Source organism: Amborella trichopoda, chromosome 2 (genome assembly GCF_054954075.1).
Source record: "Amborella trichopoda isolate Santa Cruz 75 chromosome 2, AtrichopodaSantaCruz75HAP2 v2.0, whole genome shotgun sequence".
Classification (NCBI taxonomy): Eukaryota; Viridiplantae; Streptophyta; class Magnoliopsida; order Amborellales; family Amborellaceae; genus Amborella; species Amborella trichopoda.
The window spans coordinates 2070689-2094189 of record NC_142337.1 but is presented as its reverse complement, the minus strand read 5'-3'; the positions used below and the strand labels follow the sequence as shown (position 1 = coordinate 2094189).

The 23501-nt window shown below is 34.6% G+C and overlaps 1 protein-coding gene across 2 annotated transcripts in view; it reads left to right on the top strand.

Moving 5' to 3' along the window:
* LOC18427215 (putative ALA-interacting subunit 2) overlaps positions 1-16657 on the top strand; it is a 32227-nt gene extending 15570 nt beyond the window's left edge. The window contains exons 10-11 of one of the 2 annotated variants that reach the window (XR_002279799.2): positions 15581-15794; positions 16084-16657. The gene's annotated coding sequence lies outside the window, so the exon portion shown is untranslated. The remainder of the gene's footprint in view (positions 1-15580; positions 15795-16083) is intronic. The other variant, XM_020663004.2, reaches the window with a different exon arrangement.
* Positions 16658-23501: the final 6844 nt, after the last annotated feature.

Below are 23501 nucleotides of genomic sequence, written 5' to 3'. Positions count from 1 at the left end.
TCGGCACACTTGTAGTATTTTAATGAAAAATCAGGATTGTGTAGTTTTTTCCCTTGAGTAGGATTGCAACCTCACTCATCATAAGAAAGTAATTTTTTGATCTGGATTTTGGAATATGCAATTACTCTAGTATTTTGTTGATAATAATGGACAACAGAGATGGAACCTGTTTCCATGAGGATTGCTTCATACTACTCTCTAGTTTTGACTCTATTGGTTGCATTCAGATGGTTTATCAAGTATAATGGAACAAGTTTGATAGGATCCATATTCGTATGGTGATCATCAATGGTAATGTCCATAAGATATGCTCTTTCAATGTATGCAGACTTAGGAAAATTAGGCCTCTGGTTTGATTTGGATTGCGCTGAAGTATAAGCGGGAGTGGATGTATTAGCCTCTGGGTAGGTGATTTGGTGAATAGGAGAATTGGAAGGTGAAAGGGTTGTCAAAGGCGGATTCTCACCTTCAAATGGTATTATAGTCAGAGGGCGTTTCTCATTACGAGAAGAATTGCTACGAGAGCCCATGAGAGTAGGTGGATTGGATAGAGTAGTATTATTTTTATTAGCTGCAAAGAGCTGTAGTGCAAGTGATAGTGGTGAATCGTCGTTGGCGTCAGTGTTGCCCCCTACAAAAATTCACGGGTGAGAAAATCACGAAGAGAGTTAGAAGACCCGGGAAGGTGTTCAATAGTAATTTTTATTGACATAGAAAGCTGCACAACTCCATGGTGATGAGCTTGGTCGTATTAACTTTTTTGTTTGGAGATCAGCAATTTCTTTTCTACACATATCTAATAAAGTAGTATTCATTTGTATAGGTCTAGCTTTCGTAGGTATTTGTTTTTCATCAAATCCATGTTCATATGGTAGACTAATACTATGCTTTTTCCTTTCCCAAAAAGCATTGGGATGCTCACTACAGATAGAAGTTTCGATTTGTTGTTGAATTGACTGAATCTTTTGTTGGATCAAAGGATTCTGTATTTGTTCTTCTATATATTTATATTTGATTTCTTGTTTTAAAGTACAAAGAAATTTTTCTTTATTGTGTAATTGACTTTTGATGTTATTGACTTCTTTTAATTTTGGTTTATGAATAAAATCAAAGTGTATTGGTACATTTTGATAATTCGAAGATATTCCTGTTTGATCGATTGATAAGGGATATAGTATTGTAAGAAATGTGACTCCAAATATAACTGCTTGGCTTAGTCTTTTGACCATAATAAATGGTGTATTGATACATTGGTGATTATTGCAAACAGAAGCATTAGATAATTTATAATTGATAAAGAGTCTATTGCCATCTGCAGTATTTAGGATCTGAGTTGTTTTGTCAAAATATTTTGACGGTACTAATCCTTCATTGATGCAATTAAGGTCAGCACCTGAATCTATTAAAGCTGATGTTTGAAAGCGATAATCTTCTGCTACTATGATAGTGACTTAAACAAACCATTTTTGAATCATAATTTTATCTATCAGATTTACAGAAAGAATTATTATCAGAAGTGGTTTGGCTTCTGAGGTTTCTGGTATTTCTTCCAGTGGATCAGGACTATATGTTCTAATAAGATTTTTGAATTCTAGTTCGTCTGTATTTGACTCTTGTTGAGATAAATTTTGTAATTCTAGAGTTTTAATTGGTGAACCTCTTTTTTGACTTCTTTAATCTCATGTTTCAAGTATGAAATAGAAGGTTCTTTTTGTTGAGTAATATGTTGTTCACTTACTCTTTTCATAATAGATGCAAAATTATATTTATCAGGTGTTTTATTAATAGGAGGTGTTTTTGCTTTTGTTTTAGTTAAAGTAATAAATTTGGTGATTACAGATCTTTTTTCTTCTGAATATGTAATTTTTTCAATAAGATCTAAGATCAGATTATCTTCTTGGGTAAGCATGTGAAGATTATGCGTAGATATAGGGCAGGTACAATTAGATTCGTTCATTGGATGAGATGATTCTGTATTTGTAGAAGAATCTGAAGAATCAGATGATTCTGTCCATAAAAGGTCATCATCTTGAATATGTTCTATATGTGATTCAGTAGAATCTGAGGATATAGAATCATAATTGATTATATTATATAATTTTGATTTGATTGATTCATCTAAGTGTAATGATTTTATTTTCTTTTTTAATTTGCATTGGTGTTTGTAATGACCAACTTTTCCACATTTATAACATACTGAAAGTTTCTTTTTATTTTTTGTATTTGGAGAAAATTTGTTTATAAATTTTTGTTTAGACTTTTTATATTGTTTATATACTTTATTGGATTTGGATTTATATGTCTTTTTTATATTTTTTCTTTTTCTTATATAACTTTTTAGGTTTATTTTTTCTATCTAAATGGTATCCACATTGTTCACAGAAATCACCAAGTTCTTTGCGCTTGGTAATTTGCTGTTTATCTAGCTGTCTTTTGAGTTTAAGATCAGTACATAAAGCTAATCCTTCAGCACATATTTCTGCTGAGAGTTCTCCAAGTGTATATGCTGAGTATACTATAATACCATTATGTTTCTGTCTAAGTCTGTCTTTGACTTTTTCTGCAAATAAGTAGGGTAGACCGGCAATAAATTTCTCTTTTCAATGGTCTAATTGACAATCTTCTCATATTAATAATCTTGAGAAAAAGACATCCTTGTACCATTTATAATGGGATAATGTAGGGCAACGAAGATTAGATAGCAGATCTTGCTGCCAATAAGGCCGTACTTTCTACAAAATGTAGTGTAATGGTATACATTAAGGTGTTTACTGCATCACTTTCAGTGTAAATTATTTCTTGATTTTTTTCATTTCTAGCGTTCCATTGTCTTGTATTGGTGAGGATCCTATTTTTGGTTTCATCATCAACATAGAAATCCCACCAGCCTCTTAACCAGCCAGTGAACCCATTTACTATTGCCTTAGCAACTTCTTGGTCTGGATTGCCTGCCATTTTGTTTGCTGAAGCAAACATTGTCATATGTCTCATGACATCTAATATCTTTAATTCAGATAAACCATCTATTGTCCAATTAACTATTGCTCTTCCTGAATATGAAACAACTTGTTGTATGGCATCTTCTTCAAGCTGTACATCAACAGGTGTAAGTCTTTTATAATATGGTAAAGCTGTGATTGGTTTCCATGTTTTACCATAGGCTATTCAATTTATATCAATAGGTGTAGTATACATAAAATCATATTCTTGATTTTGTATGGTATCTGTTATAATTGGTTCCACTTCTTGGAGCATCATTGTTTCATGCTCTGGTATTTTTTATTTTCCCTTATCTGAAGATTCTGGTAAAGGAACATGTATATTGGGTATAGGAATACTGAGTTTGGGAGAAGGAATTCCGTTAATATCTAATTGGGAGAAGGAATTCCGTTAATATCTAATTGGGCTAATTTGGCTATTAACTGATCCATTAAGGTTTTATTATTTTCACCGATATAGAATTTATTTTTATTGAGTTCTGGAGGTGGTTTAAACAAAACTGCTTTAGGAAGAGAAGGAGTTATTCCCTTAGATTGAGGAGTAACTAATCGTTCTATACGTTCTGTTTGTTTTCCTAAAGATTGCATATATAAATTAGTATAAATGTTTTGTTCCACTATATGCGGTATTAGTTCTTATTTTTTACCTATTTCTTTAGGTAGGACTTTATATGGTGTTGCAATGGAGCATTGTTTAGGCCAAATGGCATTACAATCCATTCATATTGGCCAAATGGTACATTAAATGCTGATTTATATTTATCTTGTTCTTGAATTTGTATTTGCCAATATCCTGATTTCATATCAAATTTTGGAAAAGATACAAGCATTGGCTACTCTATCTAATAAATCCTTTTTATTGGGGATACCATTGCACTACAGCTCTTTGCAGCTAATAAAAATAATACTACTCTATCAAATCCACCTACTCTCATGGGCTCTCGTAGCAATTCTTCTCGCAATGAGAAACGCCTTCTGACTATAATACCATTTGAAGGTGAGAATCCGCCTTTGGCAACCCTTTCACCTTCCAATTCTCCTATTCACCAAATCACCTACCCAAAGGCTAATACATCCACTCCCGTTTATACTCCAGCGCAATCCAAATCAAACCAGAGGCCTAATTTTCCTAAGTCTGCATACATTGAAAGAGCATATCTTATGGACATTACCATTGATGATCACCATACGAATATGGACCCTATCAAACTTGCTCTATTATACTTGATAAACCATCTGAATCCAACCAATGGAGTCAAAACTAGAGAGTATTATGAAGCAATCCTCATGGAAACAGGATCTATCTCTGTTGTCCATTATTATCAACAAAATACTAGAGTAATTGCATATTCCAAAATCCAGATCAAAAAAATTACTTTCTTATGATGAGTGGGGTTGCAATCCTGCTCAGGGGAAAAAACTACACAATCCTGATTTTTCATATAAATACTACAAGTATGTCGAATACATAGAAGCATGGCATAAAATGTTTTATTATCAAAATCCAAACAATACTCATAGTTGGTATATTCAGTTCCGTTTACCCATTTTCGAAAGATTCCCCAACTAATTTAAAAATTGGTTTTTAGTTTGAGGAACTACTGCAATTTTACCTCCTGCTTTCCAAAAAGTGCAGGAATAATTCGTGAGATTCAATAATAGTGATAATAATACAGACACTCACTTATACTTTGTTGCACTATACCAACTCCCATGGATTATGAAATGGGAATACTCAATCTCTGTCAATAATACAGCCGACCATACATATTTTTCAAGACTAGGCAAAACCATCTTAGTTAAATGGTGTGACATCTTTAATATGGATCTCACAACCATAGTTCCCAAAAGAATACCTCCACAAAAACCCTTATACAACCCAAGTCCAAGTGAACATAATACAACTAATACTTCATTTGACTTCCCCACATATTTACGAAATATGCTCCAATTAAACCCAAATGCTTCCAAAGAAACCTTGGAACAACAAATGAAGGAAATCTTTGCAGAAGTAGGAAGAAAATCGGTCTCATCAGATGAAGCCGTACAATCCTCACCATTGCACAACAATAGATATTTCCCACTAGAAGAAGCAGACCCAGAAGAAGAAGAAACAGACCCAAAAGAAGAAGACCTCAATGAATTCAGCCAAAGGCCATAAAGATACTACACAGTACCATGCCACCTCATATATGTCACCTCATATACTGTACCAGGATGCTTTCCGTACCACATGTCACCTCAAGCCACTATATCAAGATACCCTCCACTGTAGCTGCCGACACATACAACAAAGCTGTCGACATATACGACAAAGCTGCCGATGCATGCGACAAAGCTGTCGACACATACGACAAACCAGGCACTGTGCTGCCAACATAAGACGACAAAAATATTACTGTTTAAGATGCCCCTTTAAGCATCTTTCTTTTTCTTTTGTCATTTCCTTTTTGCTTTATGTCCCTTCTTCCCTCTTTTGGTCAAATCAAGTCACTTCACTTCTCTTCCTTGCTCGCTAAGCTACCTCAACCTTCGCCTATAAAAGGAAACACCCTTCCTCATTCTCAGCAGGTCGAAGAGCTTTCTTCCTTCTCCGCTCTCTTCTGCTTTATTCATCTCTCTGCTCTCTTCATCTCTCTGCTCTATTGGTCTCAAGACCACGACTACTATTGCTCCACAGCTGCGGTCTTGACCTCACAGCTAGAACCTAGCTCATGCTACCCAGGTTTTTCCCTATCCTTTGATACACCAAAACCAGGTTCTCTCTTATCCTCTTATCTTATATTCCTTTGTTTAAATGTGTGACTGTAACTTCCATACACTCCCATCATACTGTCCTCACCACTGGAAGTTATTCTCCAGTTATTGTCTCTGTAAGCTGTAAGTGCTTATTCACGTTTTTTCTATAAGATTTGTTTTATACAGTTAGTTTGCTTTTATACAAATGGTTTGTAATCTTTATGCATACATCTGATATGTAATCTAATGCAGTTTAAACTTGTATTCAGTATTAAAATAGGTAATCACACACACACATCGTGGTTTGTTATCGATATCTCTGTTATTCATTTTATCATAATAATCTTATTTTGCCTTAATTATATTCGGATATTACAAGAATTAGTTAAATATAATAGTATGCTTTTTGCTTACCTGTTATAATTCACAAGACTGTTAAAATACTGTAGATCTTGGCGCGTTTTGGTATCAAAGCCATATAGTAAACTGTTAACAGTAAAAGTTACAATATTACTGTAGAAACCTACTTAAATTTACATCTAAGAAAGTTGGTCCGAGAGTTCAGGCAAGAGACGAACGGACAAGTCTAGGCAAAGTACCCGTCAAGGCCAGAAAGAGCCGCTTAGGGAAACACGCTAGACCCGTGATCGTCCAGATTGTCATTATCCGCAACCTACAGTTGACAAATTTAATTAGGAATCTTAAAGGTAATACTGCAACTCAATCTCAAACATTAAGAGTTAAAAATAAATAGGAGATTATTATAAATGATATTGAACATCATATCCAAAATTGAAATATTCCTAAAGTACCAATAAAAGATATTTATCAGAAAGGATCATTTAAATTCAAATTAGGTTATGCTATAAAAACAGTAGAAAAAAGTCTATTTGTAACTCAAAACCAAGAAGACTTTCAATTATTATCAAGAAAAATTATTGAAAAACATAAAGAAAATAATTATAAATATTTGCACATTGGATTAATCCAAATAGCAATTAAACTTTTAACCCGTCTAGGGTTAAACACTTCAATGCTTGTATGCCTAAGAGATACAAGATACACTAATTTCTCAGATTCACTCCTAGGCATGGTGGAATCCACCCTATGTAGTGGACCTATATATTTTAATTGCTTTCCAAATTTTTCTGTTTCTTTAACAGACCCAAATATATTAGATATCTTAACTATAAATTTTAAAACTCATTGATTCAATATGATACATGGTTCTCAGAATTTAGCAATAGTATACAGAATTTATTATAAGGTAATGAATACCCTTTGTCCTAATATTATGCAAGCTGATAAAAAGGATTTAATTATATTATTTCAAACAAATATAGAAAAATCCAATACAATTATACCAAAAACAATTACTTGGTCCGATATTATTCTGCCTCAATCATGGGCATTGCAACATGCAAACCAGCCCAGGGAAGTACCTAGAAATAATATTCCAAACCAAATAATAGAACATTAGGATGGAAATATTGAAATAAAATTTCAGCAACCTATAGTATAAGATGATATAAATATTAATAAGAAAAGAAATAAAAAACCATTAATACCTGCTAGAAAATCCTGTCATTCTACTCCCGATGTTATCATAGTTCCTTTTTCTTCAACACCTACACCATCTTCAGACTTCCAATTGCAAGGAGTCAAAAGAACAGCTGATCATGTAGTCATTCCTACATATACATCTGAACCTGACATTGAGGAATTTCAAATACTTACATTACAAATAGAAGATGATATAGAAGGAGAAATAAATATTAATAATGAATATGATACATATATAACAATATATTTAGCTGCTAAATTAGAACGAAAAAAGAGAAAAATCGATATTAATTATATCAAAAAATATTATCTTTCTTCAGAAAATCAAAGTATTAGGGAATAGTATCTTCAAACCTTCCAACCTAGGTTAATAGAATTATTCCATAAAAAATATAATAAATTTTTTAAAAAAGAAAGAGAAACAAAAAGATTTTTTATATGGTTACAAGAAAATATGTACTCAATAGAAAATTAACATTCCTCCATTTAATGCTCTTCAAACCATAGAAGAAAAAACATATATTAGTACGGATGGTACCACTACTGCTAGTATACACCCTTCTGAGAAAAGTATTCATTTGTATTGGTCTAGCTTTAGTAGGTATTTGGTTTTTATCAAATCTATGTTCGTATGGTAGACTAATACTATGCTTTTTCCTTTCCCAAAAAGCATTGGGATGTTCACTACAGATAGAAGTTTCGATTTGTTGTTGAATTGATTGAATCTTTTGTTGGATCAAAGGATTCTGTATTTGTTCTTCTATATATTTATATTTGATTTCTTGTTTTAAAGTACAAAGAAATTTTTCTTTATTGTGTAATTGACTTTTGACGTTATTGATTTCTTTTACTTTTGGTTTTTGAATAAAATCAAAGTGTATTGGTACATTTTGATAATTCGAAGATATTCCTGTTTGATCAATTGATAAGGGATATAGTATTGTAAGAAATGGGACTTCAAGTATAACTGCTTGGCTTAGTCCTTTAACCATAATAAATGGTGTATTGATACATTGGTGATTATTACAAACAAAAGCATTAGATAATTTATAATTGATAAAGAGTCTACTGCCATCTGCAGTATTTAGGATCTGAGTTGTTTTGTCAAAATATTTTGACGGTACTAATCCTTCATTGATATAATTAAGGTCAGCACCTGACGCCAACGACGATTCACCACTATCACTTGCACTACAGTTCTTTGCAGCTAATAAAAATAATACTACTCTATCCAATCCACCTACTCTCATGAGCTCTCGTAACAATTCTTCTCGCAATGAGAAACGCCCTCTGACTATAATACCATTTGAAGGTGAGAATCCGCGTTTGGCAACCCTTTCACCTTCCAATTCTCCTATTCACCAAATCACCTACCTAGAGGCTAATACATCCACTCCCGTTTATACTCCAGCGCAATCCAAATCAAACCAGAGGCCTAATTTTCCTAAGTCTGCATACATCGAAAGAGCATATCTTATGGACATTACCATTGATGATCACCATACGAATATGGACCCTATCAAACTTGCTCCATTATACTTGATAAACCATCTGAATCCAACCAATGGAGTCAAAACTAGAGGGTATTATGAAGCAATTCTCATGGAAACAGGATCCATCTCTGTTGTCCATTATTATCAACAAAATACTAGAGTAATTGCATATTCCAAAATTCAGATCAAAAAATTACTTTTTTATGATGAGTGGAGTTGCAATCCTACTCCAGGGAAAAAACTACACAATCCTGATTTTTCATATAAATACTACAAGTATGCCGAATACATAGAAACATGGCGTAAAATGTTTTATTATCAAAATCCAAACAATACTCATAGTTGGTATATTCAGTTCCGTTTACCCATTTTCGAAAGATTCTCCAACTGGTTTAAAAATTGGTTTTTAGTTTGAGGATCAACTACTGCAATTTTACCTCTTGCTTTCCAAAAAGCGCAGGAACAATTCGTGAGATTCAATAATAGTGATAATAAAACAGACAATCACTTATACTTTGTTGCACTATACCAACTCTTATGGATTATGAAATGGGAATACTCAATCTCTGTCAATAATACAGCCGATCATACTTATATTCCAAAACTGGGCAAAACCATCTCAGTTAAATGGTGGGACATCTTTAATATGGATCCCACAACCATAGTTCCCAAAAGAATACCTCCACAAAAACCCATATATAACCCAAGTCCAAGTGAACATAATACAACCAATACTTCATTTGACTTCCCCACATATTTACGAAATATGCTCCAATTAAACCCAAATGCTCCCAAAGAAACCTTGGAACAACAAATGAAGGAAATCTTTGCAGAAGCAAGAAAAAAACCGGTCTCATAAGATGAAACCGTACAATCCTCACCATTGCACAACAATAGATATTTCCCATTAGAAGAAGCAGACCCAAAAGAAGAAGAAACAGACTCAGAAGAAGAAGACCCCAATGAATTCAGCCAAAGGCCATAAAGATACTACACAGTACCATGTCACCTCATATATGTCACCTCATATACTGTACCAAGATGCTTTCCGTACCACATGTCACCTCAAGCCACTATATCAAGATACCCTCCACTGTAGCTACCGACACATACGACAAAGCTGCCAACATATACGACAAAGCTGCCGACACATGCGACAAAGCTGCCGACACATACGACAAACCAGGCACTGTGCTGCCAACATAATATATATATATATATATATATATATGTAAACAACGAACTGTTGTACTGAACTAGTGATTGTAAAATTCTATAATAATTAAGACAGAACATTATGATTCCTATTAATGGAACTATTGAGATATCAAGTACTATCCACTGAGCATAACTAGTATTGCCTATTTTAATATTAAATAAAATCTTAAATTGCATAATATGCAAACATAAGTAAACACATACTGAGTTCATACTTTATTATTGTACAAGCAATTTTACATGAAAGATATTATATAGAGGAAACAATAAAAACAGAGAAATAAACAGAGAGATAAACGGTAAACGGAGAGATTAACAGAGTAGTTTTTGAAACAGGGAGATAGGAAACTTACTGAGCACATAAACAGTAACTGGAAAATAACTTCCAGTGATGAGGGCAGTATGAAGGTAAATCTTGGATATTACAATCACACATAAGTAATAAAGCAAGGTAAGAGAGAACCTGATTGAGCTATGAGGGCGAAGATAGCTTCAGAACTATTGCTGTGAGAGTAAATAGGTGCAGAGGTCTGGAAGGTTGCAGAGGTCTGAAAGGTTGCAGAGGTCTGAAAGGTTGCAGAGGTCTGAAAGGTTGCAGAGGTTTAGAGGTTGTAGAGGCTCAGAGGTTGCAGAGGCTCAGAGGTTTAGAGGTTGTAGAGGCTCAGAGGTTGCAGAGGCTAGGAAAGGATATGGGAAGAGTGAGGCCCTGCCTCGAAGAAAAGGAGGGGCTTCCCTTTTATAGTGGAGACTCTAAAGGAATCTCTGGGGTGATAAGATGGACAGGTTGGCAGGATATCGTCGGCGGAAGGTGACAAAAGAGAGAGATTTATTGTCGACAGAAGGTGACAAAAGAGAGAGATGCTTTGTTGGCAGAAGATGACAAAAGAGAGAGAGTGGTGAATGGATAAGAAGACAAAAAAGAAATAATGGAGGTGCTAGCGAGAGCATAACAAGATGCTCCTCGAATAAAAAGACAAAAACTAAAAAGTAAAAGCATCTATACACAGTGGCGCTTTTGGCCTTATTACAATTGGAGTACAGTGTTTGCTGTCGGCAGTGGGACCCTTGTTTGTCCCATATGGTATTTTGATATCTTGTCTCTTATTGCTTCTCTGGATGGTGATATCATGGATGATGAAGTTATGGTCTCTGACTGAATTCTTCTGGATCATCCTCTTCCGGATCTGTCTCTTCTGGATCTGTCTCTTCTGGATCCTTTTGACTGAGTTGGAGGTACCTATTTGTGTGGAGTGGAGAAGATTGGACTGTTTTTTCGGAAGATGTGGGTTTTCTTCTGGCTTCAGCAAAAATTTCTTTCATTTGTTTCTCCAGTTCTTCTTTGGAGGCATGTGGGTTGGTTTGAAGCATATTTCGAAGGTAAGTTGGAAAATCAAAAGAGGTATTTGGAGTATTTGGGTTTTCCTGGTATTTAGGTGCTTTGGGTGGTATTCTTTTTGGAGTGGCTTTGGTGAGATCCATTTGGAAGATATCCCACCATTTAACAGATATGGTTTTTCCCAGACGAGGGATGTATGTATAATCATTTGTGGTATTGGGTGATATGGTATAATCCCATTTCATAATCCAAGGGATTTGATACAAGGCCATAAAGTAAAGGTGAGTGTCAACTGAATTATCAATATTATTGTATTGTATAAATTGTTCCTGCAACTCCTTAAAAGCAGGAGGTAAAATCATAGCAGTTGATCCCCACACGAAATACCAGTTTTGAAACCAAGTGGGGAACCTTTCAAAAATAGGTAGCCGGAACTGTAAATACCAGCTATGTGTATTGTTAGGATTTTGATAATAGAAAAATTTGTGCCAAGCCTCTATGTACTCAGCATATTTAAAATACTTATAAGAAAACTCTGGATTTTGCAATTTCTTTCCTTGTGCGGGATTGGAACCCCACTCAGTATATGCAAGAAGTTTCTTTATCTGGACTTTTGAATAGGCTATTATCCGAGTATTCTGTTGAAAGTAGTGGACAACAGAGATGGACCCTGTTTCCATTAGGATGGCTTCATAATACTCTCGAGTCTTAACCCCATTGATAGGATTAAGATGATTAAGTAGGTATAATGGTGCAAGCTTGCTTGGATCCATGTGAACTTGATGTTCATCAATGGTAATATTCGGATCTTGGAATATTGGTAGGAGGAATGGATTTTGACTGGGCTGGTGAAAATGTAGGAGTTGAAGTTCGTGCGTCTGGGTAAGTGATTTGATGGATTGGGGATTGAGATGGTGAGCGAATATTTAAGGGTGAAGGTTCCCCTTCATAAGGAACTAAAGAATGCATGGGTTGTTTTCCCCGGCGAGTATTGCCTCGGGAGCCCATATTTAAGGATGAAAGATCCTTATCAGATTAATTTTCTTGGAATAATTGGAGTGCAAGTGAAAGTGGTGATTCGTCGTTGGCGTCAGTATTGCCCCCCTGCAAAAATTCACGGGTCAGAAAGTCGGGTAAAGAGTTAGAAGACCCGGGAAGATGTTCAATAGAGAAATCAAAGGCAGAGAGAATAGCCTGCCAGCGGGCAAATATTTGTTTAGAAACCAAATTTTGGACATCTTTTTGCAGAATATCTTTGGCGGCTTTGCAATCAGTTCGTATAAGAAAATGTTGGTTTAAAACATTACTTTGAAATTTGGTGACATAATGAACTATGGCTAATAATTCCTTTTTGACCATTGAATAATTTAATTGCGTGGAATTCCAAGCCTTAGATGTATAACGTAATAATTGTTCTTTGGAATCAATTTGTTGTTTTAATATACCGCCAAGCCCTTTATCAGAGGCATCACATTCAATAATTTTAAAAACAGTAGGATGTGGAAGAGAGAGGCATTCAAGGGTTTTAACCTTACTCTTTATTACCTGTATTGCTCGCGTATGAATGTCAGACCAAGGAGGAGGATTCTTCTTGAGTCTATCATATAATGGTTTAGAATCCAATGCAAGATTAGGATAGAAATCACTAACATAGTTGAGGCATCCTAAAAACCTTTGTAGTTTAGTTTTATCGAGAATCTTATCAGGAAATTTATCAGCAAAAGCTATAGATCTGTCGATTGGGATAATAGTGCCATGGTGGATCATGTGTCCTAAAAACCTGATATTGGTTTTGAAAAGTGTAATCTTTTTGGCAGAAACAACTAAGCCGGCCTGGCTTACAGCATGGATAAAAGTATTAATGTGTTTAATATGTTGGTCTATGGAGTCGGAGAATATTAAGACATCATCAATATAAACTATCATGAAATGGTAATAAGAGTTGAATACATCATTCATTATTTTCTGAAATTCTGATGGTGCATTTTTTAAACCAAAAGGCATTACATTCCATTCATATTGACCAAATGGAACATTAAATGCAGTTTTATATTTATCCTGCTCTTGGATCTGGATTTGCCAGTATCCGGATTTCATATCGAATTTTGAAAATATACAAGCTTGAGCAACTCTATCCAATAAATCCTTTTTATTGGGAATTGGATATCTTATCCATTTTAAAACTTTATTTAATGGTTTATAATTTATAACCAGTCGAGGAACTCCTCTTTCTTTTTCAGCATTTTTATTAACATAAAAAGCTGCACAACTCCAAGGTGACGAACTTGGTCTTATGAGTTTTCTCTGTAGGAGTTCTGCTATTTCTTTTCGACACATTTCTAATAGAATAGTATTCATTTGTATTGGCCTAGCTTTTGTAGGGATTTGGTGTTCATTAAAGTTTGGTTCATATGGTAAGCTTATACTATGCTTTTTTCTGTCCCAAAAAGCATTAGGATGTTCACTGCATATTGACGTTTCTATTTGTTTTTGTAGTGATTGAATTTTTTGTTGAATTGAAGGAGTTTGTATTTGTTCTTCAATTACTTTATATTTAATTTCCTGCTTGAGTGTGCAGATAAATTTTTCTTTATTTTTTAATTGACTTTTGACATTGTTTAATTCTTTTAATTTAGGTTTATGTATGAAATTGAAATGTATTGGAATATTTTGAATTGTTGATGAAATTCCTGTCTCATCTATGGTGATAGGATAGAGTAATGTTAGGAATGGAACTCCTAAGATTACTGATTGGCTTAATCCTTTGACCATGATAAATGGTGTATCAATACATTGGTGATTGTTACATACAGAGGCGTTAGATAATTTAAATTTAATGAATAATCTACTACCATCTGCTGTATTTAATATTTGAGTTGTTTTATCAAAATATTTTGAAGGTACAAGTCCTTCGTTTATACAATTTAAGTCAGCTCCTGAGTCTATAAGAGCTGATGTTTCAAAACTGTAATTTGTTGCAACTATATATATATATATATATATATATATATATATATGGGTGTGGTTGTACATAGCGTAGGCTGCAAACAATCAAATTAGAGCCTGCCTTCAAATAGTATCAAAAAAATGTGGTTTCAATATTGGAAATCTTTGTGATAGCCTTAAAATATATTTTCATATTTATTTATAAATTTTAAAGCTTCAAAAATAATGTAGATCGACATATCTATGCAAACTTGAAAATCTTGAAAATTGATGGTCCAAAAATGCTTCACAAAATATACTGTTTCCAAAACTTGTGATCCATTTTTTTCTCATGTCCATGCATCTTGATGTTAAGATGATCGATTGGAAGATATTTGGGCATTAAAACAATCTCTTCTAATGAAATTTTTTAGGTAGGCTCAAATTTGATTGTTTAGAGCCTCGGCTTTATATAAACTTTTCCATATATATATATATATATATAGAGAGAGAGAGAGAGAGAGAGAGAGAAATGATCTTATACGACCCTCCCCCACCCATGTGTGTAGGACCCCAAAGCATCACCATTAAATTTGGCATGGATCTCTAAAAATGTCAAGTTTCATATTTATGTGATAATTTTTCTAGAGATCCATGTCAAATTTAATGGTGGTATATATATATATATATATATATATATATATATATATATATATATATATATATATATATATATATATATACAAGGAAATGGTTTATATAAGGTTGCGACCTTAGAATGCAATTAAGGTGCACCTTAAAGATCTATCATGAATGATTGTTTTGATGTTGGAAAATCCATCACATATAAAATAACATAATAATTGGGTCTGGTCTGGATTGGATCCACATGTACTTGGATCCAATGTGACTACTATTTGGATCCGGATCCGACCCATAGGAAAATCCATCATATATAAAATAACATATAATATTGTAATAATTGGGTCTGATCTAGATTGGATTCACATGTACTTTGATCCAATCTGAATACTATTGAGATCCGGATTTGACCCATAGGATCCTAATATTGGATCTATACCTGGAATCGGATAGGGTCCAAAATTCAGGTTTTCGAATCCAAACTGGGTAAATTCTCAGCCCTATGAATTGCAATGGACGATATTTCTTATCTCTTTTATCTTTAGATCCAATAATCGTCACCTGCCCTGCCATAATCTTTCTCGGGAATTGCTACCAGTTCGCTTGAAACCCATGAGAATTCTCTTCTGATTCTATGTTCTTCTCTACTATGATCTCCAACTTAGGAACTTTAGAAGACTTTTCTGAAGTTATCATATGAGCAGGAGCGCTCTCATCCCATGGCTGCAAATTCATTGATGCCTTTGCCATTCCACCGCAAATTTTTTGTTCTAGAGCCATGCAAACTCGGTTTGCCCAAGGGTCCCTTGCAAAAATAAAGGCTTAGAAGTTCTAAGGATTTAAGAAGCTATGAGTTTGCAGAGAAGATGGCAACTGTGGGTGAGTATATATACCATTTGGCTTGTAATTTGCATAAAAAAAAATGTTGAGTCCAAAAAGTAAAGCTTTTGAGGCTTTGGACTTTGTTTCCCATTTGAAGGAGTATTGAAATGATTTTTGATAATATTTTCTTTGTTTCTGATCTTTTAAAATCTTATGCTTTCTTGGTGGTTTCTTTTTGTCACTTCTTTTAAGATAATTGTTTTCATTTTTCCCCTTTTGAGGCATTTTGAAATTGATCCTTTTTCTTTGTTTCCTTTCTCTAGTTTATGAAGTTTAGTTTTTGTAGGTTGGTGGTGCCATGTGAATGGACGGTTGAGATTTTGGGGTGCTTGCGTGGAGGGCTGAGATTTGAAAAGAAGGATTTGCTCTTTGGGGACCATAGTCTTTTTTATATTGGGAAGAAAGAGACACTCCTTTATATGCCTTTGATCCCAAATCCCAATCTTTTTACTAATTGGAGGGAAGCCTAGAAAATAGAAAGATGCCTAATTTTCGGTGTCGGTGTCCAATAGTGAACCAAAGGTTAGCCAGGTCTTATTAGGATTTGGTTTTAAATGTTAGAAGGCAATGTTCTAAAGGGGATTTTCTATGCGGATCGTAGATTCGGATGGGAACCGATCATGATCAAATTGGTTTAAGGATGGTATGGTTGTCCGGGCATGGTTCTCCCCTAAATATAAATTGATATTTTTAGTCTTTCATGTGACCTCGTTCAAACATTACCGGGATGTTGTATACCATGTCAATGTGTAGCAATAACATCTACTGTGATTGTCCATTCCAAATGCAAGTCATGTGGATCTCACAATCTAGTATTGGAGAGCAATATATTGAGCAGTAGTAGACCCTCCCTTTTTCTTTTTTCTTTGGGTAAATTAGTGGACCCTCTGTTGAAAAGATCTTGTATCTCTTCTCATATGTTCTTTCCTTCTAGAAATAATGAGATATTTTAAAGCGCTGAAAAAAAAAAAAAAAAAAAAAAAAAGAAGAAGAGAAGAAAAGAAAAGAGATGAAAAGAAAAGAAAAAAGAAAGAATGAGATATTTGAATACTCTTGTCCCTTTTTTCTTCTCATTCTTTCTATATAAAGATCGCATAACATAAAGGTCTGCTTTTTGCCCGAATACTCTTGTCCCTTTTTTCTTCTCATTCTTTCTATATAAAGATCGCATAACATAAAGGTCTGCTTTTTGCCCTTAAGTTAAAAAAGTAAACGATTTCTTAAAGGAAAAAGTTCATATAGAGCTAGGCTCTAAAAAATTTCACTAGAAGAGGGTGTTTTAAAATTTGACTAGAAGAAGGTGTTTTGATACCCAAAAATCCTCAAATTGATCATCTCGACACCAAGATGCATGGACATCGGAAAAAAATGAATTTCGCGTTTTGGAAATAGTGCATCTTGTAACGTATTTTTGAACTGTCAGTTTTCAAGATTTTCAAGTTTTCATAGATTGGCTCGATCTATACTATTTTTTAAGCTTTAAATTTTACAATTAAAGATGAAAATATATTTTAAGGCTATCACAAAGATTTTTAGTATTGAAACCACATTTCTCGACACTATTTGAAGGTGCACATTACTTTGATTGTTTAGAGCCTCAGTTTTATACGAGCCGCACCCTTTCTTTAAAAAATCTGAAGTGCTTATCTAAAAGATTGCTGCTTTTTCATACTTTTGGTCCAAATTAGCAAAAGGCTCCATAAACAGGGGTGGCAACTGGCCGAGCCACCCCTGCCCTAGCCCAGCCCTAGTCTTAATAAGGATGGTTGAGGCCTGTCCCAGCCCTAACTGGCTAAAAAGGCTCTAGCCCAAGCCTGGTCCTAGCCCTGTAAGGGCCCAACCTGACTGGGGCCTGGCCAAGTAAAAAAAACAAAGAAAACGCTAGCCCGGCCCTACCCCCAGGTTGTGGTTGTCCGGGTCAGTAGTTTTTCAAGGCCAGGCCACCCGGCCCATTGCCACCCCTGAATGAAGTACCAACATTTCCTATCGAGTTTCTTAAGTGGCCTAACACTCCAATTTTTTCCTTTTTCTTTGAAAAGGACCATGCAAATCAAAGATCTTTTCTCTGTGCTCCCATTACAGGCCACACAAACTCCTTGAGATACTAGATACGCTAAAAACTCAAACCCAACAGTCTTGAAGTCTAGTGGATTGGACCAATACTTTGATCTGATTTGACTGTGGCCTATGACGGACACACAAGTGCCGATTCGAATTTTTTCTTTTTCCACTCAAATTTTTTATCCATTTTGGGTCCATCACATCAAAATTTCTGGTTTGGTATGTAAACTTTTTCCATTTTTTTTTTAACTTGAACTGTCATCGGTCAATTACAAATTTGAGGTCTTCGTGGCTTAGTTGTTGGGCATAAAGACTGTACTATACAGTATACACTCTTCCAAAAATCCAACCGCATGTAGGGGTGGGAATTGGATCGGGCGGACCATGAACCTGACCGGTCGATCTGGTTCTAGACCTTGACCCGAGCAGGGTTTAGTCCATGTCCAACTTAGATCTTGCTGGGTTGGAATAGGTCCGAGTCAAGGTCAACCCGGCTTGGTATATATTCGTATAAATACATATAGATCATATTAAGTATATAATATAAAATAAATATTAAGTTTTTTTATTATTGTTTTGGTTTATAGGTCCGACCCGACCCATTGGGCAGGGTCCGTTCCAATTGACTTGGGCCCAACCTAGTTCTTGGTCGGGTTAGGGTCCAACTTATAACTGGCTGGGTCGGTTCTGGCCTGAGCCATTCCCATCCCTACATAAAACAGTATAACCGAACCCAAAAGAGTAGTGGTGCGTATTGGGTCTAGTTGATCCGTGACCTGATGTAATGATGCAGCATGGGTGTATAAGGGAAATTTATCAAACCTCACCTAAAATAAGTGAGATGTTGAGTATTTAGGATGAACCGAGGTAGGGGGCTTGGACTTGACCTAGTCCAGTTCTAGGTAGTGGGGTTGGACCTAGCCATGTCCAAGTCCAGTCGCCCATCTATATTGGGGTTGGCCCTAGCCAAGTCTAGGTCCAATCACCCATCTATATTTGGGTCTGACCTGGCCAAATCCAGGTCCAACCGCCCACGTATATTTGGGCCCGAATCCGATCTATACCCGACCCATTATATCCCTACAAAAGAGAAGAGCTATATAACTTTCTTATGTTCAATAGAGGCACAAAGCTCTTGGGTTCAATTCACAAGTTTCTCACCTCAAGCACAAAACGGTTTTGTATTTAAGTCTTAAATTTGATTTTTAGTTGCCAATCACTGCAAAATCAATGTCCTTGGGTAGTGGAAAACGAAAGTGAGACTTACCCCTATAAAATCTACAAAAATATGAAAAGCATTTGGTCTTTGGATGGCTACCTTAAAACCCAAAGTTGATTTATAGGTGGGGCCGGCTCTAATTCTTTTGTGAGCTTTTTATGTACGGATATTTTTATGTCATTTTATTATCATTTGTTGTTATTTTTTTCGAAAATTATGGGAAGTGCCTTTCTCCACCGTGTTTTTCTTTTAAGTTGCTCTCCTATCCAGTAATAATAACACCGGAGTTGTGATAAACCCACACACTCCTTAAATGCAGTGTGGTTCAATTAAAGAAGTGACACACTTCTAAGAGAGTATAAAATAAGTTTATTCCCTCGGAAAAAAGACCTAGTTGGGATTTTTTCGAATTTAAAATTTTGGATCCACTTAAGTGATTAATTTCAACTGTTAAAATTTGAAATTTGAGTTTTTTAACACTTAAATCTTCCCCTCTAATAATCGGAGGGTTTTTTATTCAATCTTGAGAGTTTGTCCCTTCTTCAATATTTAGTAAACTTTACTATACTCCCCCAAAAGTACGTCCCTTCTTTAATTTAACCACACAGTATTTAAGGAGGTGTGGGGTTTATCACCTCTATGGTGTTGTTATTGTTGGATCGGAGAGCAATTTGGGAGAAAAAAATTATATTGGGTGAGAGGTCCTCATAATTTTCAAAAAAAAAAAAACATTGAATGGTAATAAAATGATACAAAAGATGTTTGTACATAAAAAAGCTTCTCTTTCGTTGATATTTCAAAGACAGCAACGAAGAAAAAGTTGATTCATAGGTGGGGCCGGCTTCAATTATTTCAAAGACTAACTAAAGTAACTAAAATACACATGCTTCTAATTATCTTTTTGTTTGTCTTTTCGATTTCTATTTTTAAAGTGGATAATGGTGTGGAATTGAACCCAATTCATTGGTTGAGACTCAAAACCGAGCTCCAAGGCACAACATTATCTATTTCTAGACCTAGACCTGGACCTAGACCCGACCCGTCCAGTTCCCACCCCCATTCTTTTTTCTTTTTTCCCTCATTTTATTTCAACAACTTAGCAGTAGGATTCCAACGTAGGGAAATTTGAAAAAACAGAAAAACAACAATAATTCATGACCAATACAAGCAATAACTTGAAAAACCCTTGAGTTTCTTTTTCACCCGAAGTTAGAGTTCCAAATGCCTAAGTTTTTCTATAAATCTCATCATTCACTAAGCATAAAAATGCTTAGACTTCATAAGTTTACTTCTTTCGAGATATATATATAGAAAAACGTTGGTCTACCCATCCTGTAGCAACTATTTCTCCAATTCAACAATGAACATTGTGCACGTCTTCTAACATAAAAATATATGAATAAAAGCTATCCCCATGTTTTTATCATGAGAACATATAAATAAATTAAATTAAATTACTCACATGTTGTTTGTACATAACTAGCAAGTGGCACGCACATGGTACAAAATAGTTGTTGGGACTTTGGACAAAGCCAAACATTTCATATGGAGATAACATGTGCAAGTTATAACCAATAGAAACACAAAAGAGAAATTGGCAGAGAAGGTTTTATGGGTAAAAAAAATGAGTGAATCTCCATGGAGAAATCGAAGAGAGAGAGAGAGATGTGGGTCAAAAGAATTAGAAAGATTGCATATGAGTTTATGGAAATTATGGTTGTCTGATATTTTGATTGAATGACTAGGATTGAGTTGATAACAATGTTATAAATCGGTGCTAATCATTTTGGTGGGCATAATTAATTTGTAATTTTTTTGTCAATTAGCTTGATTTGTTGACCGTGTATTACGAGACACATACAAATTATATGTTTGTGGAGACATGTAAAAGCTCACCAATTGAACGGTGAGTGGAAGAATGGGAATTGTAGTAAAAAACTGAAATTTACTGTTAATGAAAAAGGTTTGTTACTTAAAGAGTAAATGCAAAAGCATTGCAAGATGTTTTGCTAATGCAGACATGCCCTCATTGCTACAATAAAACTCACGTAGGCAAACAAACAAAATATGTAATCTCTTAATATAAGTGACATTTTAATGGCAAGGTTTTGGTCGGTTTTCTTAAAAAATCTATCTTCCACATGATTTTGGACCTAAAATTTTATAGGTAAATAATCTCATACAACTATAATCTTTAATTAAAATAATAATAATAATAATAATCTGACCCTTCACAATAAATTATTTTTGATTTTATTCTTGGACCATTCATCATTGCTCATTTTAACTATGTGCTTACAATCAAATTTACTATGTTTTCTGAGTGGCAAAGTCATGGATCCAAAGTAGAAGTGCATCCAGAGTGACTTAATGTATTCCATATCTCAAATCCATCTCGAGATGGATTTGAGATAGATTTTCAAAGAGGGAACACATTTAAATGTGTCACATGGTGTTTGAGTCCCTGCCATGACCATTCTCCTTCCCTCTTCACGGCGACAATGGCCCTCGATGGCGACATAGAATGCAGGGTGCTGCAGCATCTAGCATACGGATTTGTAAGCTATCATGGTGCATCCACAAGGCATGTGCATAGCCCGAAGCATGTCCTCCCTCTTCGTGAGGACAATGGCCATTGATGGCGACACAAAGTATGCAAGCCGCTGCACCATCTAGCACACAGATTTGTAAGCTATCATGGTGCAACCGCGAGGCACGTAAATAGCCCGAAGCATGTGGCCTTAAGTGAGTAGGTGTCTTAAATCCCGTTGCTCACTCCGAAGCCCCTGGCCACTAAATAAAAAATGATGGTTCAGTCCTGTACAAACTTGTGCTACTTTACAAAATAGCTGAGAAAAAGTGAGGAAGTTCTTGGTTCTCGGTTCCGAATTGGTTGTTTATCCAACCTAGTTCCTTGAGAAAAAAAAAAGAAAAGAAAAAAATTTAAAAAAATTAAATGGGTGATTAGTCACAGTAACTAGATAATGAGGTGTCCAATAATACTTCTGGGCAGGCATTAAATTGTCGGTCATGAGGGTCCCATTGTTCTAAATTATTGAAAAGTACCATAACAAGTTTTAATCAGTGTCTGGTGGTTTCTTCAATGGCCTTGTGGCAGAGAAGTCCTTTCTCGCGCTCCAGGGTGCAAGGTAAAAGAAAGGTGGAAGAAAATAAAATAAAACTTAGGGAAATTTATCAAAATACTTTAAAAAGTTGGAATATTTAATGTTTACACCTCTTGTAATTTGATAAATTTTATAACCCAATTTGATGTGTTATTTGATGGACTATTTGAAATTTGATCAAGGCTGTTTGACATTAGGTAAAAAAATTGTAACATATATTTTTTTCAAAATACCATAGTTCAGAACTATTAGTTCTAGAACCCTATAGGAATTTCAACGAGCGGTTTAGATCTAATAATTCTAGAGTGCTTTGTAAGGAATCATGAACCGGAGCACGGATCCACCGATCCGACAAAATGCAAACTATTGGGGACATTGTTTAATCCCGTTAATTATTGCTAATTATAAGAAATATTAGCCTGTAGTAAACAATGAGTATTTTCTCATGTTTTTAATGATGTTGATTTTTCTTAATTAATGCATCTTTAAACACTTATTATACGAATTTTGAAAATTATTTTTAATATTTATTATACTAATTCCTTTCTCGATTGATGTGTGTTTCACACATGCAACTAAAAAACTGCAATTTTTTCTTCTCCAAAGATTAGGGCGCACGCTGTTCAATCGAAGTCCAAATGTCTTAGCCAAGTAGATCATACCTGGTTTAGGGCATCAGTGGTTAGCGGGCTGATGCCTCAATTAACATGTCAACAAAAATAACTAAAAATAAATTATATATAAATAGTTTTGTTAGGCTACATCACCGAGTGGTGTTGACTTTTTAAGTGCTCAACATCTTTGGATACTAAAATACCTGTAATACAAAAATTTTCAAATATGGGCATTTTTGATTATTTAGAAAGGTAGAATGGATATTTTTATAAAAAATAGTGGCATTCTATTAGAAATTAAAAACAATTAATGCATCTTATAAGTGATGTCATACAACATATCGGTGATGTTATTGTCTACTATTGTTAATAAATGCTTTTGTTTCTATTAAGAATTTCTAATTTACTCTTGACTAATAACTTAAAATACCCATAAACAAAAAATTACTATACTATAAGATAATAGTATCTAAATGTTTAAAAATATTGAGCACTTTAAGGCCTACACCACACCTTAAAGTCTACACCACAAGTGATGTAGCCTAATAAAGATATATATATTAAAGGTACTGGAGCCACCAAATTATCTCTTAATCATGATCATCTTAAATGAGATTTGATATAAAGTTCTAGAGAAACTCTAAACCCTTAATTATGATTTTTCAAATGCTAATTATGATGATTG